Below are 15373 nucleotides of genomic sequence, written 5' to 3'. Positions count from 1 at the left end.
TATTCATGAAGTTTTGGCGTATGTTTGATTAACATTTGATTTGAAAATATGTACAATGAATCTTATGGTGTCCTATTTGCATTTTGATTGAAAGATCGATGTTCAGGTAACCAATTAAAATAAAGAAATAGTTTTTTCGATTGCTTCGCTGTGATATCATAATTTTGTTCATTGTAATAGTCTATGATACATGACATTTTTGTTTTATTGTCTGGGGCCTAAACTAATAATGCTGATGGTATTCAGACACGGCAACAGGCGACGTACAATTGACCATGTGAGAAGCTGGTCAATTGATCGCATAGATTTTGAGGTGGTAATCCGTCTGATTCCAGCGAGTTTAAAAACTCGGTTGTATAGTTGACATTATCTTGGGAACTAACGAAATCCACCGATTTGTACGTCATTAATTCGACAGCAATTTCACTTTGAACCTTAAAATTCAATTCGTCGACATTAACGTTTTATGCATCAACGTTCGCTGAACCAGTTGTAATATTTCAGGAAATATTATAAAAGCAAAATAATATCAAAATTCCTTTTATTACGTGGTCCAGAGCCTTTCAAAGTAGACCGATCTATTTTTTATGTAAATTTCAAATTTAGACATCTTCTCTAATCGCATAGTTGCTTTCAAAAAATGAAGACATGTTTTGTATGTCCCAATTGTTCTTCAATATCGTAAAGGGATTTCATAGCTCCAAGCTTGGCGCCTTCAATATATCCAAAATTTAAAAAAATCCCAATTTTGGGACTTTTGAAAAGTTTTGTGGGAATTGTGGGTTTGTCGTTAACAATTCACAAATATATTTTTCACTTTTGGATTTTAATCGAAAGTTTCTCTATTGTCGGGAAAGAAAAAAAAAAAAAAAATTTTACTTTTCAAATGCGAATAACTCGTAATCTATAAGAGATAATATATGGCTAAAGCAATGTTTTTTTGTAGATCTCATCTAATAGATTCCATATCTATATCTATAAAATACAAAAAATGTTTCTACCTATGTCCGTTATAGACTCTGAGGCCATCCAACCGATTAGCTCCAAATTGGTATCATTGGAAAGGAAATTTTCTGAATATGGTTTTGGACACCTCAAATACTACATTAGGTCCATTCGGTGATTTCGTAAAGAAGATTTTCGAATTTTCTCATACAAACATTTTTCATCTATGTATATAAAAATGTATGTATGTTCCGAGGAACTCAAAAACGGCTGGACCGATTTTAATGAAATTTTCAGGGAATCTTCAGAATAGCCTAGCGGGTAACACTCTAAAGTCAGATTTTTGATTTTCGGTATGTGGGCGGAGGGGTGTGTCAAAATCAAATTTTTACATTATACCGCTAATGCCATCTATATATATAAAAAACCGCTGGACCGATTTTGATGAAATTTTCAGGGAATATTCAGAATAGGCCAGCGGGTAACATTCTATAGTCAGATTTTTAATATTCGGTCTGTGGGCGGACGGGCGTGTAAAAATCCAAAATAGCTTGACCGATTTTGATAAAATTTTCACGGAATCTTCAGAAAATCTTTTGGGTAACAGTGTATAGTCAGAGTTTTGATTTTCGGTCTGTGATAAACAATTTTGTTTACTCTTGAATATTAGTTAGGTGCATGAATAAGAAATTTCCATATGAAATCTACTTTTAATCAAATAATTATGATGTTAACAAGCTCGATGACCAAATACAATTGAAAGTGTCTGGCGAAGCAATAAAATACAAATCGATTGACACAGTAATGAACGAAGAACAATTCGTCAATTGTCTTACTTAATTTTTGAATTCATTGCAACCAGACGAAATGCCACCACATGTATTAACATTGAAGGTTGGATTACCGACTTTTTCCGACACTGTATATTAAAATCGAGATGCAATATAAAACAGATGTTTTCTAAAGGCCAGCAACGCGGACCGGGTTCAGCTAGTACATCCCTGCCAACAATTCTGTGGTCATAAGCAATAACCACCTAAGTCGACTTAAGACAGATTTGAGTTATATATGCTACATTATTCTCTTCATAGAACTGTATGTATATGTGAAATCCCTACCTTCCTAACTTTCTTATTTAAAAAGTTATTAATTAGAAACATATTGGCTTAAGCCCTAAGGAAGACTATCGCATTTACAATAAGCGCCAAAATATACTTAAGAAAACATTCAATTATATTTTATTTTGTTTAAATAGCTTATAATGACTTTAGTTGTTATTGTTATTTTTCACAAAATAAATTTTCATAAATATGAGTGCTGTTATAAGAGCCAAACTAAGGATAAGCGATTATTGCAAATTGGCTTAATTACTTGACATGTAATATTTAAATATGTAATAACAGCTTAACTCAATATATGCCAAGCAACAATCAAAACACTTATTTTCAACAAACGCCTTATCAGACATTAGCACTTTCAATTTAGTATTTCTGAGTTGCATTAAGCTATGCTATTTGTTTTTATTAAATATTTCTCTAATAAATAAAGCTTTTGTTATAATTTTTCATTTTAGCATTGTGGGGGTAAGAATCTTTGTTTCTGCATTCTACTTTTACTAATGCAATCTTTTATTTTTTTCAGAATCGCTTTTATAGCTTTTTCTCAAAAACATGTTTTTTGAATTAGGCGGTTATTGCTTGTGACCACAGAATTACTATCCAAAAAGTGTCCCAAACGTATCATCTTGAAGTTGAAACTCATCGAATATCGCTTTCTTATCGTAATAGTGTCACAGTGCGGGAAAAAACGTGCCACGCATATGATACCTATCAATTCTATCCATTTAGTGTATTTTTATTATATCTAAATTTATGTCTAAGAAGTGTCCAGATAATGTTTCCAATTCTGATTCTTGCATTAAAATGGAAATATTTTATTGCATTCCAGTTATGAAAACACTTTGCATATACTTATTTACATTAAAAATAAATAAAATAATGATATAACTGAACTTAATATGACTTTAATTAAAAATTAGAGTATAAAAAATTATATAAAATATGTTTCACAAATTAATTGGAATACGTATTTACATTTTTAAAAAAAAATTCACCAGTTATTGCACTAACTCTATACCTTTAAAAAAACTTTATTTATTGATACACTTTTAACAAACACTTCAATTACAAATATAATTTAAATTAATCACTAATTATTTAAAAAAAACTTTATTTATCACTATTTAATTTGAACTTAAGTTAAAACACACACTTTTTATTTAACACAACCGATGATTTTAAAATTCATAAATATACTGAGTATTGTCATGTTCTTCTTCTTTCTTTTAAAATGTAAACAGTAAAAAGTCAGTATTAATGTAATTTGTTATTGTAAAATTTGTCACTAACCAACTATAATATTCTTTTGTATACTAAAATGGATCGTTTTTTTATCATAATGTACTTTTTAATATTATCTATTAAGTTAATTTTTAGGGATCTTTGTTTGTAACTAAAATGTACTTTAAGATGAGCATTAAGAGTCGATAGTTGGTTTACGTGGTAGTTCACTACGTGCGAACAATCAAGTAGAGTCGAAGGGACCCCGTTTTGATGATAGTAATGTAATTTGTTTTTGTAAAATGTTTTTTATATGCTGAGTAACATTTTTGCGACACAAAAGAGACACATTTTAGTATATGGGGCATTTCATGTCAAGTGAACCAACTTTTGAAATCGATGTCTTCCGATCGGGATGAAATTTGCACCAAGGTTAGCTCTATTGGATAGTAACTAAGACACAATTTTTCAACAACATCGGTCGAGAACTCTCTGAGTTATAGGGGGTAAAATTTTGACAATTTGGTCAAACAGGGGTTTTTTCTTATCCATGTAACTTATCACCTATTGTTCTTAGCAAAATCTGTCCCAAATAGTATAGATAGCTATTTCTTCGATCTTTCGAAAAAAAATATTTAAAAAAAAAAATAAAAAATTTTTAATATTTTTTTTCCGAAATCAAAAACTTTTTTGACTTTTTTTTTAAATTTTTTCTCTTTTTTTTTTTTTTTTTTTTTTTTTTTTCTTAAAATAAAGTTTAGATATTTTCCTTGAACACCTACTTGGTCGCTTAGTGGGATGCGAGTGGGATATCTATCAAAATAAATATTTTGTAACTCAAAACATAAAATTTTTGACTTTTTTTGCAAAATCAAAAACTTTGTTGACTTTTTTTTTTTCAAAATGGACCCTTTTTTAATCTTTTTTTTTAGATCAAACAAAAGCTTAGATATTATCCTTGAAGACCCTTTTGGTCGCTTAGTGGGATGCGAGTGGGATATCTACCAAAATAAATATTTTTTAACTCAAGACTTACAATTTTTGACTTTTTTTTTTGCAAATACGATTTTTTTTCCAAATGGGCCCTTTTTTTAAAATTTTTTTTGTAGTCAAAAGAAAGCTTAGGTCCATTCCTTTAAGATATTTTTAGTCCCTTAGTGGGATGCGAGTGGGATATCTATCAAAATAAATATTTTGTAACGCAAGACATACAATTTTTTAATTTTTTTTTGCAAAATCAAAATTTTTTTCCAATATGGGCCCTTTTTTAATTTTTTTTTTTGCTCAAAAGAAAGCCTAGGTCCATTCCTTTAAGATATTTTTAGTCCCTTAGTGGGATGCGAGTGGGATATCTATCAAAATAAATATTTTGTAACAATTTTTTAATTTTTTTTGCAAAATCGAAATTTTTTTCCAATATGGGACTTTTTTTTAAAAATTTTTTTTTGCTCAAAAGAAAGCTTAGGTCTTTTCCTTTAAGACCTATTTTGTCACTTAGGAAGATGTGAGTAGGATATCTATTAAAATAAAAATGTTGTAACTCAAGACATTCAATTATTGACTTTTTTTTGCAAATTCGAATTTTTTTTCAAAATGGGCCCTTTTTTAAAAATTTTTTTTTAGTCAAAAGAAAGCTTAGGTCCATTCCTTTAAGATATTTTAGGTCCCTTAGTGGGATACGAGTGGGATATCTATCAAAATAAATATTTTGTAACTCAAGATATACAATTTTTGATTTTTTGGCAAAATCAAAAACTTTTTTGACTTTTTTTTAAAATGGGCCTGTTAATGCCAAAAAGCCTTATCTGGCTCTGGCATTAATACTTGTGATGGTCAACGTTTTACCTGTCATTACTTTATATACAGAAGCTGAATGTTGTTAATAATAGGCTATCTCTTTCTCACATAATGCCTAAAATAATCTGTCAACTTGGTCAAAATGTCCCAAATGTTGTTTCCGTTGGTTTCCTAATGAATTCTGATCTTTCTTGTCTTTTCTGCATCCAAACCAAAAGGTACAATTTTACAAAGAATCAAATAAAGGTTTCCTAAAATAGTCCTAAAATCCTAATAATTGTCTTTTATTTTCTTCTTTTTTTCGCTACATTTCCTATTGGGATTTTTCTGAGAAAAACGCAAAATACATAAATATTTTGGTTTTTCAAAAGTCTCAGAGATTGATTTTTTTCCAAATTCATCCAGAGTTCCATCACCCATTTCTCACCCCAACATTTGGTCCCATTCGAACCGGATTGGAAGTAAACAAAAAATTTCTCTGAGTTTTGCATTGGATTACCATTGGATTGCCAACAGATCTACATACACACACTAACTACATTTCTCTACAAAACAAAAAAGGTACGTTTTGTTATTTTGCTTGTTATGTAGATTTAGTCATAAAAGTGCATTGATAGTGTCCACAAGAATATTGTTGTTGTTTTCTTTCTCATACCGCGTGTCCACCTAAATTGAAAGAAAAACATACCAATAAGAATACAAATTTAAAGAATATACAAATTTAAAGATAAAGCCTAACCTAGTAGTGACAAAAAAAAAACATAAGAAAAACGTGAGGAGTATAAACAAACAAAATTGAGGAAGCAAAATCTACGGAAAAGTGAGCCATAATTAGTTCATCAAAAAGGAAAAATTATCTACACCGTGAATGACTTCAAGTTATCCGTAGTGGAAGGTTTCATCGATCTTTAAGTAAGTGCATTATTTCCTTGAAAGATTTTTCGATATTTATGTGAGTGCAAAATAACAACATATTTTCAATAGTTCGGGTATTCCTTGATGTAGGGTATTCTCCTTTCTCCTTTTACACTCTTCGAAACCGTTCGCGCCTTTTCCTTTTTTTCAGATTCCCCTGAATTATATATATATGCATGTATGTTATTTTTTCCCCTTTTTACAGCTTTTGATCAGTTCGTTTTTTTTCCAACAAAACACTCATACTCTTACTTTACCAAATCCCAATCTCCTTTAATTAGTTTATTCTCTTCCGTACTTACTAATTAACTTCCCTAAATTATTTTATATTTCTTAATATCTCTTACACAACAAACTGTAATCACTCTTAATTAAGAAATAACAACTATTTGTGTGATCTCTTATATCATTTCTCTTTGTATTACATCTCTTTTACAACTTTCCCGTCTCGTAATACATTTGTATGCGTAGGCTCTTACTTAAAGCTCGAATTCCAATTGTGTTGCTCTCTTCTTATTTAATTCGGAAGAGTTTTTTCCCTTTTCCATATTATTCTTTGGAAATAAGAGAGACACACTTTATCACTGGCCAATATTGCCGCAGTTGTAAAACGATTTGTATTACCGATATTAGAAAATTAATCAAAATTTAAGAAATCACACAAGGATTTAATAAGAATTGAAACTTTTCGAAAATTTAAAAATAGTTGTGTTTTTAATTAATTGTTGAATAATTTTCTGATTTCTAACTACAAAAATTATTAACTACTATTTGGGCAAAATAAAATTAATTCATCTAGTTGTATAGAAGGAAACAAAAATCCTTTTGTAGTAATACATTTTTTTATAAAACTGAAAAATTAGACACAATATCCCAATCCAAATTCATATTACAAATTTAAATTGTTAATCCGTATGGTACAATTAAACGGAACTCGGCAACACTTATACATTCCATTATAACAATAGGTCATTTCGTGTACCAATTATTCGTATTATTTTAACAATAGAACTATTGTTATTTTATTTGTTCACAACACTCATTCCAACTTTTCTAACATCGTTAACTTTTTAAATCCTGTGTAGTTTTTCCCAATCTCACCGATTTAACGATTTCCCCCCCCCTTAAAGTACAATAATTTTCCAAATATAAAATTTTCAGCTAGTAATATTTATTTTAGAATCATTTCCTCTCTACAATTTCAATTATTTTTCGACTGTATACATATTCTGTGTGGTATTGGTGCAAGAACAGACCTTATAATCTGGAAAATTTCTGGAAAGTTATTGTTTATTTCCCATAAGTAAAAGGTGAACGACCTTTTGCTATTTTAATTTTGTCAACAGCTGATTTGGTTTCCAGCATATTAAATGAATGCAATAGTATCATAATACAGTGGTTTGAATATGTACATTGATTTTTTTAAATTTTCAGATAATTTATAGAAGATAATATTAATATTATTGAATTTAAGGTTTTATATCGTGATTTTATTGCGATTTATTACTCCCTGCGATTATTTCTTTGATATTCCTTTCAAGTTTAAAAACAAAATCAAATTTTGTGGTTAATAATTATTATAATTATAAAAATTATTATTCAATTGGCTGTTTTTATACACTTATTTCAAATTGCAAATTCGGTGTTAAATTTCTTCAGATTTTTCGGTGCTTTTCATCACAGTTCCTATTATTCCTATTAGTCTGATTTTAGTTTTTCTTAAGATTCTTATTCCATATCCCTATATAAATTGTGTAGTTGATTCGAGTTTCAATAGAAAGTTTCAATATGTCTTTGGATCAGTTCATACGTTTAGCCGATAGTATCGTAGAGTTCGAGGCCGACCTCAAAGGGAATCAGTATCCGGTGGCATCGCTCCATACGCTTGAGGTGCATCGGTATGAACTGAAATCTATATGGAGCCGACTAAAGATTGCTTATGAGCAATTCTTGAACGAGGCTGAAAAGGAGGCTACCGATGAGAATCCACTGGACATAGAATCTTTCAAGGTGAAATACAAGAATACGTATACGACGTATTGTAATTGTTTGACAGAACTGTCCGAAAGGTCCGATAATCTTCGAGGTCAATCCATTAACAATTCTGAAGAAGCGCAACATCAAGGCTATATCTCTGTACATCCCACGCCTTCTCGAGATCGTGGGACCTTTACTTCTGAGTCACGTAGTCTTCATCTACCTCCTATTGAGATTGAAACCTTTCAGGGTGATTATGCTTCTTGGCCTACATTCCGCGACATGTTCAGCGCTGTCGTATCCAATTCTAGAGCTAGTAACGTTGAGAAATTGTTCTTTTTAACACAAAAAACACAAGGTGAGGCCAAGGAAATTGTCCAAAAATGTCCACTTACGAATCAGGGTTTTGATTTGGCATGGACGAATTTATGCTTACGTTTTGAAAACCGTAGGATTCTAGTAAACGGTCAGCTTAAAATTCTGTTCAATCTCCAAACCATTCATTCCGAAACCGGTAAGTCTCTCAAGCAGTTGCAAAGAGACATTAATTCATGCATTTCCATATTGAAACTTTACAACATAGATGTGGCAAGTTGGGACCCAATTTTTGTATTTATTTGCACCAATAGGCTCCCAGAAAATACTTTAACATTGTGGGAACAAGAGTTAAAAGATAAGACCGCTATTCCAAAGTGGTCCGAGTTAGATGAATTCCTCACTAACCGTTATAGAACTCTGGAGTCTGTGTCTGAAATTCGTGGTTCCAACAATTCTAAAATTAATGACCAAAAATCCAAAAATTCTTCAAATTCGAACACTAATAAAAGAGTTCATAGCTTCCAAGCTAATGTTACAAACCCAAAATGTAATTTGTGTCCCACAGAAACCCACGCAATTCGGAAATGTCCCAAATTTTTAGAAATGAATTACCAAAGAAGACTCAATGAGATAAAAAAAGAGGGTTTATGTCTAAACTGTTTTTCCAAAACTCACAGTGTTAGGAATTGTAGTAGTAAACATAACTGTTTTAAATGTCAGAAAAGACACAATACTCTCCTCCATAAAGATGTTGATAATAATCCTTCGTCTTCTCAAGGATCAAATACTGCAAGCAGTTCTGCTCTCAATCCAAACACCGTTCCATTTTCTTTCCCCAATTCTAATAATATACAGTCCACTAGTAGTAGTTCAGTTTCCGGTCGAGTGCAGTCCTGTTTTGCTTCCAATTCCAAAGGTATTCTCTTGGGGACAGCATGGGTGAATATTTGCCATTTGGGAATGAAATACCAGGTACGTGCTCTGATTGATTCAGGATCAGAGGGGACTTTCATTTCAGAACGCATCTTTAATAGTCTTAAACTTCCATCTCAGCCCACCAATGCGCAGATTTCGGGATTAAATAACACCGTTTCTGCTAAAGTTCAACGTCAGTGCTCTCTTGTATTAGGTTCACAGTTAAATGACAAGATCTCAATTCCAGTTTCGGCTCTAGTAGTTCCTCAATTGTCGAATAATCTTCCATCCCAAAGCTTTTCTAATACTAAATTTTCGAATCTTCCTGAAATTCAGTTGGCAGATCCAAAATTTTATTCTAGTGCGAAGATCGATATGTTGATTGGAGGAGACATTTTTCCTTTAGTTGTTCGTTCAGGGATTATGCATAATGTGTGTGAATCTCTTATAGCCCAAGAAACCATTTTTGGATGGATTCTAACTGGTCCTGTTTCCCATCAATCCAATCCAAGTCCTATAATAATTTCGAATTTCTGTGAAATTTCCTTAGACAAGGAAATTTCACGCTTTTGGGAGGTGGAAAATCTCCCAAAGAAGAATTATATGTCTCCTTCCGATCAAGCCTGTGAAGAATTGTATCTTCAAAGTACCAAGAAAAATGCCGATGGAAGATATATAGTCTCACTTCCATTTAGGGAAGAATTTCCAAAATCATTAAATATAGGTCATTCTAGATTCAGTGCAATGGCACAGTTTTTCCGAAACGAGGCAAGATTGATTCGAAATCCAAACTTTAAGTTTGAATATGACAATGTCGTCCAAGAATATGAAAAACTTGGTCATATGTCTAAGGTAGAATCATCTAACCTCTCCGATAGTTCCAATGTGTATTACCTACCACACCACGCGGTCATCAAACCTGATAGTGTCACTACGAAAGTTCGAGTAGTGTTTAATGCCTCTGCTCCGTCTTCCAATGGGAAAAGTTTAAATTCATTGCTGCACATTGGACCTATTCTTCAAAATGATCTTACTATTCTGATCTTAAAGTGGCGATTTTTCCGATTGGTTTTCAACGCTGATATTCAAAAAATGTATAGGCAGATTTTGGTCAATCCAGATCATACTGCCTTTCAAAGAATTTTATTCTGAGCAAACCCAAGTGATCCGATTTGCGATTATGAGTTGAAAACCGTGACTTTTGGGGTCAATTGTGCGCCGTATCTGGCAATTCGAACATTACTCCAGTTAGCAGATGATGTCCAATTCAGTTTTCCAATTGCTAGCAAAATTTTAAGAAATTTCATGTACGTTGATGATGTCCTTGCGGGATCTCATACTATACAAGATTCTATAAAAGCAAAAGATGAGTTAATCCAAGCTCTAGAATCCGCTGGGTTTTCATTGAGAAAGTGGACATCAAATTCCAAAGAGATTCTAGCAAATATTCCACCAGACCATCTACTTCGGGAAGACTTTTTGAAGTTTGAAGATAGTAGTTCTGCAAAAACATTAGGAATCCGATGGAATGCCTGTTCTGATGATTTTTATTTCGTTGCCCAACCATTTCCAGAGTCTTTAAACTATTCGAAAAGAGAGGTCTTGTCACAAATAGCCAAACTTTTTGATCCTGCCGGTTGGTTAGCACCTTGTATTGTCCAGGCCAAAATGATAATGCAGAAGATATGGATAGACGGTACTGGTTGGGATGATGTTCTTGCTTCAGACACACTTAGTCAATGGAAAATCTTTGAATCTAACTATTCCGTCATCAATACCATTCGTATTCCTCGATGGATTGATTATTGTCCAAATTCCAATATCCAATTCCATGGATTCTGCGATGCGTCTGAAAAAGCGTATGCAGCGGCTTTATATATTCGCATATCTCAAGGCAGTTCTATTTCAACCCATTTACTCTTATCGAAAACCAAAGTGGCCCCCATTAAGACTCTATCCATTCCGAGATTAGAACTTTGTGGTGCGGTTCTCCTAGCTGAAATGGTAGACAATCTTTTACCGCGACTAGATGTTGACAAATACTCCATGTTCTGCTGGACAGACTCCACTATTGTCCTTTCATGGCTGGCAAAGCCACCTTGTTGTTGGTTAACCTTCGTGGCCAATAGAGTCTCAAAAATTTCTCAAGTTGTAAATTATTCACAGTGGAAACATGTGAACTCTGAAGATAATCCAGCAGATCTGGCTAGTCGTGGTCTACGTCCGCAAGAACTTTCAAGAAATAACTTATGGTGGTTTGGACCCCAATGGCTTAAGAAAACAGAGTCTCAATGGCCTAGTTCTGATCCATCCAACTTCGTAAGTACTGATCTTGAAGTTAAACCAGTCAAGGTACATTTCTCCTATTTTACGGAATTTGAAGATATCCTAGAACGATTCTCTTCTTTCAGCAGGGCAATGCGAGTCATGGCATATATCTATCGCTTCTTTTATAGAACACATCGGCGATATCGTTTCAGTTTCTTTAAAGATTCCCTTACACTTTCTAGCTCTGAAATTAGTTCCGTTAGAAATCAACTCATTTCCGTGATTCAAAAAGCTAGCTATCCGAATGAATACAAAGCTCTTTCTTCTAGGCAAAGTATTTCCAAAACTAGTAGAATACTGAATTTAAATCCCTTTATAGACCCGGAGGGTATTATTCGTTCATGTGGTCGGCTAGAATCATCTCCAGGGTTAACGTATAACGATAAACATCCCATTATAATCCCATACAATTCCCAATATTCAAGACTTTTGGTGAAATTTGTCCACGACATAAGTCTTCACGGCGGAAATCAACTAGTTCTGCGTCTCCTAAGAACTCAATATTGGATTCCTAAAGCAAAAAATCTAATCAAAGCTACCATCAATAAATGCAAAATATGCGTTATTTACAAAAAAAGGTGTCAAAAACAAATCATGGCAGCTTTACCACCTGAAAGGTCGGAGATTACACGTCCATTTACTCACACCGGTTTGGATTTTGCTGGACCTTTCGACATTAAAAACTACTCAGGACGAGGTTGTCGTGTTTCCAAAGGTTACGTATGCGTATTCGTCTGTTTTTCCACCAAAGCCATTCATTTAGAGGCCACGTCAGACTTATCCACTCAGGCGTTTCTAGCAGCATTTAGTCGATTCGTCTCTCGTCGCGGATGTCCTCTTCACCTATATTCCGATAATGGTACAACATTTGTAGGAGCTTCAAAAATCCTAGCCAAAGAGTTCGTTCAAACCTCCCAGCAATGTTTATTATCAAATTATGCGCATCAAAATATTTCGTGGCACTTTATTCCTGCAGGTGCTCCACATATGGGTGGATTGTGGGAAGCTGGCGTTAAGAGCTTCAAGGCTCATTTCCGAAAAGTTGTCGGATGTTACAAATACACATTCGAAGAACTGTCAACTCTATTATCTAGAATTGAATCCTGTCTCAATTCCCGACCGATTTCTCCTATTTCTACTGATTCAGCCGATTTGTGCGCATTAACCCCAGGTCACTTTCTTATAGGAACTCCGATACTAGCACCTGTTGATCCCCAGGTGAATGATTCCTCCTTGTCCATGATAAATCGGTGGCAAAGATTAAAGATAATATATCTAAATTTTTGTTCCCGTTGGAAAAATGAATATCTAAAAGAAATGAACAAGAGAACTAAATGGCAGAGACCTGAAGTCAATCTTAACGTAGGAGCGCTAGTAGTGATCAAAGATGAAAACCTTCCACCGAACTCTTGGAGACTTGGTAGAGTCATAAAAATATATACCGGTTCGGATAACCGTGTGCGAGTCGCCGACATAATGACACAACGTGGCTTAATAAAAAGACCAATAGTAAAACTAATAAAGCTTCCCGACGAATCATAATTTTGCACCTAGAACGTTTTCTTTATAGCTTTGTTTTTCTTTCCTTTTTTTTTCTAGCTCAACATGCCTAAAACTTCATCTAAATCTACCTCTAGTGGATCCATTGGAAGATACAACGCATATCCGTGTCGTATATGTAAACGTCCCCACCCATTACGCACATGTAGAAAATTTCTTGCTATGAATATGTCCGATCGTATTCGTGCAGTCCGCAACAATAATTATTGCATTAATTGCTTGGCACATGACCATTCACAAGGCAGATGTTTCTCTAAACATGGATGCAAACACTGTCATAAGTTTCACCACACTCTGTTACATGTCAATCCTAGATTGGTAAAGGATTTGCTACCTTCTCGATCTAGTTCGCGTTCACGTTCACAGTCACCAAGGCCATCCACATCATCAAAGAAACGTGATTCGTTGACCCTTGATTCTAAAAACGATCAGTCAACCCCATCCACTTCTAAGTCCACTTCTTTGACGGCAATCATTCGCCAAAATACCCTTATTTTGCTTCCAACCGTTTTAGTCAAAATAGGGTCAACAACTTCTCACGCACGTTGTTTATTGGATTCTGGCTCGCAAGTCAGCCGTGTGTCAAAGAAGTTAGTAGACAAACTTGACTTAACCGCGTATACTCTCAATGAGGAGACCATTTGTCCACTTGTCTTGAAATCCAGATTCGATTCTTCTTCTCAGATCGAAGGTACATTTAGGGTTGATAACCGAATAACTCTCCGCACTCCAGCTCAATCACTTCCAGATGCCTACAAGAAAAACTTTCGAGATTTATTCCTCGCAGACTCGAAATTTTATGAATCCTCCTCCATAGACATCATAATAGGAGTGGATCAATATCCAAAGGTTATGTGCCAAGGAGTTTTTTCTAGGGTAGGCTTTCCAACTGCCCAAAGCACAGTCTTTGGATGGACAATATACGGTCCCTGCTCTTTGTAAACTATTAAAATGCATTTTTAAGCAAAGCTCAAGCAAATTTCAAAACGTATTTTAATTTTCAATGTATGCCTAACAAAAAACTAATATATTCATTTATATATCATATATCATATCCCTTCATCATATACTTCATTGAATTGTCTAAATATTTTATGAAAATCAAAACATGAATTGTATTAAAAAAAAAAAAAAAAATTTGCTCTGTATCTATGCTATAAGAACTATTAAAATGAATTTCAAAATACTAACATAAATTATTTTAACTAAAATTACTTACTTTTACTCTTTCAGAAGCAACATCTGTGACATGACCAGGTTGATCAACTCCATTGTTCATTGCATATTCCTGCAAGGCGGGCGGCAATGTTAATGCCAAAAAGCCTTATCTGGCTCTGGCATTAATACTTGTGATGGTCAACGTTTTACCTGTCATTACTTTATATACAGAAGCTGAATGTTGTTAATAATAGGCTATCTCTTTCTCACATAATGCCTAAAATAATCTGTCAACTTGGTCAAAATGTCCCAAATGTTGTTTCCGTTGGTTTCCTAATGAATTCTGATCTTTCTTGTCTTTTCTGCATCCAAACCAAAAGGTACAATTTTACAAAGAATCAAATAAAGGTTTCCTAAAGTAGTCCTAAAATCCTAATAATTGTCTTTTATTTTCTTCTTTTTTTCGCTACATTTCCTATTGGGATTTTTCTGAGAAAAACGCAAAATACATAAATATTTTGGTTTTTCAAAAGTCTCAGAGATTGATTTTTTTCCAAATTCATCCAGAGTTCCATCACCCATTTCTCACCCCAACAGGGCCCTTTTTGTAATTTTTTTTTTTTGCTATCAAGAAAGCTTAGGCCTATTCCTTTAAGATGGTTTTGATCGCTTAGTGGGATGCGAGTGGGATATATATCAAAATAAATGTTTTGTAACTCAAGACATACAATTTTTGTGTTAAAACATTTATTTTGATAGATATCCCACTCGCATCCCACTAAGGGACTAAAAATATCTTAAAGGAATGGACCTAGACTTTCTTTTGAGCAAAAAAAAAATTAAAAAAGGGCCCATATTGGAAAAAAATTTTGATTTTACAAAAAAAAATTAAAAAATTGTATGTCTTGCGTTACAAAATATTTATTTTGATAGATATCCCACTCGCATCCCACTAAGGGACTAAAAATATCTTAAAGGAATGGACCTAAGCTTTCTTTTGACTACAAAAAAAATTTTAAAAAAAGGGCCCATTTGGAAAAAAAATCGTAAGTCTTGAGTTAAAAAATATTTATTTTGGTAGGTATCCCACTCGCATCCCACTAAGCGACCAAAAGGGTCTT

This window comes from Calliphora vicina, chromosome 3 (assembly GCF_958450345.1).
Source record: "Calliphora vicina chromosome 3, idCalVici1.1, whole genome shotgun sequence".
Lineage (NCBI taxonomy): Eukaryota > Metazoa > Arthropoda > Insecta > Diptera > Calliphoridae > Calliphora > Calliphora vicina.
This window is presented reverse-complemented; position numbering follows the sequence as displayed.